Below are 487 nucleotides of genomic sequence, written 5' to 3'. Positions count from 1 at the left end.
AGGAAGAAGGAAGAAATGCCCCACTCCCACTCCAGCAGCCTGCACCGCTGCGGGGAGTGGGGTGAAGCACTTGCGCTGTGCAAGTCACATCTGGAGTCACCACTGGCCCTTTGGGTTTTTTAACCACAACTGACCCAGCATGCGTTGGTGGATGCAGTGGTGATGGTCAGATACCCAGTGTTATTTTACACAGAAAAACACAAAGTAGACGGTTCATACATACCCTGCATCAAGCATGGGGCGATTTAGTGCTGCCTATGGGCCTGCCGTTAACCGTCAGCCTGGCCTAGCCACCTGTGCTGTCTCCCAGCCTGAGCCAGGAGGCTCCCGGAGTGCAGTGCCATGCGGTTGCAACCCGGTGCATGACGCATGGTGCCAGGCATAGCAAATTAGCTTTCTGACAGTGCTGCACTAGTGCAATTACACTGCCTACCTCCTAACTTGCTGCAGCCTGTGTGCTCACCCCTTGGGAGTGCGGATGCGCAGA

Source organism: Pygoscelis adeliae, unplaced genomic scaffold (genome assembly GCF_000699105.1).
Source record: "Pygoscelis adeliae isolate BGI_AS28 unplaced genomic scaffold, ASM69910v1 Scaffold206, whole genome shotgun sequence".
NCBI lineage: Eukaryota > Metazoa > Chordata > Aves > Sphenisciformes > Spheniscidae > Pygoscelis > Pygoscelis adeliae.
This window is presented reverse-complemented; position numbering follows the sequence as displayed.